Genomic DNA, 2,111 nt, shown 5'->3' with positions numbered 1-2,111 from the left:
AGCCCCTAGCCACGCTAGCCCTCATCCATGGATTTTAGGATCATTGAGCTTTCTCTCTCTCTCTTTCTCTCTCCCTCTCTGTTTCTCTCCCTCTGTCTCCCTCTCTGTTTCTCTCTGTCTCCCTCTCTGTTTCTCTCTCTCTCCCTCTCTGTTTCTCTCTCTCTCTCTCTCTGTCTCTCTCTCTCTCTCTCTCTCTCTGTCTCTCTCTCTCTTTCTCTCTCCCTCTCCGTTTCTCTCTGTCTCCCTCTCTGTTTCTCTCTCTCTCCCTCTCTGTTTCTCTCTCTCCCTCTCTGTTTCTCTCTCTCTGTCTCTCTCTGTCTCTCTCTGTCTCTCTCTGTCTCTCTCTCTCTCTCTCTCTCTCTCTCTTTTCTCCTCTCTCTCTCTCCCTCCCGGCCTCGCCCCACCCCCTTTCTCCTTTCCTCTTTTTCTCTCTCCCTCTCCCTCATCCTCCACGAGAAGTCATGAAGATGGAATTGATGTTGGACTGATGTCCGCATGCTACCATACCAAATCCCCCTTCCCCAGGGATAGCTGCACTGCCTGTGGCAGGCCATGGTGGGGGGTGGGGGGGGTGGTGTCTTTTCTTCTGTATCGGTAGAAATGATTTGAAGAGGAGGCAGGATGGGCATAGGTCCACTGCCTCACACCAAGGCCCTTTGGGAGCATTTCAGTGAATCGGGACAGAACATTTTTCTCCGTGCGGGGAGGGAACCGGAATAGGGCACCCCGAAATGGAACCGCTTTGGCACATAGATGAGTTGGAATTTAAGGCGCTTCAGAAACGACGGGTGGGCGACAAGGACCCTCTGCCGCTCTGCCTCTCCCTCTTCTTGCTGACCTGAAAGGAGGACAAAAATCTTCTTCGAGAAGCTCAAGCTCACAGCCCGCCGTTTCGAGTGACTTCTGGCTTGGGCTTCTCCTGCGTGGGGGGCACAGTGCACGCGTTCCTCAGCCGTGGGTTGCTCTCTTCTCGAGCTGTCTTTTGGGGACAGGGGATTCTCAGGCAAGAACTCAGAAGGATCGTTGAGGGAACATCGTTTTTCCTCTCCCACGACTGATGAATGCAGACAGACACACAGGAATCTCGCCCCCCCTTCCCCCCCACCCCCCAAGTGAGAGGAGTCGCCGGACATCCTTGGGGTCACACACAGCCTCCGTGGCTCTTCTATGTTGCCAGGCTACCTGGCCTTCACCGCCCAACCCGCTCCCCCCACGCCCCCAATGAAGTTGCATCATCGTTCATAGTGTAAATGCTGTGAGAAGATAAGCTTTTCAAAATAAAATTCTCCCTGCCTTTCTTTCCCAAGGACACCATGAACACCTACCGTCATGTGCAGTGCTTATTGACCCACCTGGAGGAGGGGACCCTCTCCGACAGACCCAGGAACTCACTTGTTCCGAGTCATCGAGGAGAGGGTGTTTGGTTCTGTGTTTTAAACTGGTGGGCCAATGACACATCACCTCCTAGTAAGCCATCAGGTTCACCGGTTCGGTGGCATGAAGTACATTTACATCCTCCTTGAGTTTGACTTTGAAAGTCTTGGGGCCCTGGGTAGGCCACCCCCAAATGTGCCTCCGTGGCATAGGGATGTTTTGGAATTTGAGTGACAACACCACGAGAGGGGCACTCTGACTCTCCTTTACTTCTCCCCTCTGAAATCAGGAAGAAAATCTCTCACGTGAAAGGGGAGCGGGGGGCGGGAGGTGTAGAGATCATGACGAACTGAACTGCTTTCATGTCTCATGAAATGTTCACGAATCATCCAAGTAGGATTGCTCATAACAGAGGACATAGATGTTGACGAGATAAGAATGTTTAAGGGGAACTTTTCCCCCAATGATTGTTTTCCACAGGCCGACTTCAAGACTTTCCAACATCTCTGGTCATCTCTAGGCTTAGCGGTTGGCTAAGTGCCCTGACAGGGTGAAACCTCAGCGAGTGTCTACATCATCTCCACATAAGATAAAATACTGAAATGTTCATGGCTCCACAAGTCTAAGGGTCTCCCTGCTTTGGACCTTTTACGGAGGAGAGACTGAGCATGTTTGGTTCCATGCCTAGATAGATCTTGTGCTTTAGGGAAAGACTGTACTAGGTAGGAGCCTAGACT

Source organism: Balaenoptera ricei, unplaced genomic scaffold, assembly GCF_028023285.1.
Source record: "Balaenoptera ricei isolate mBalRic1 unplaced genomic scaffold, mBalRic1.hap2 scaffold_343, whole genome shotgun sequence".
Taxonomy (NCBI): domain Eukaryota; kingdom Metazoa; phylum Chordata; class Mammalia; order Artiodactyla; family Balaenopteridae; genus Balaenoptera; species Balaenoptera ricei.
Note: the sequence above shows the minus strand (reverse complement) of the source record.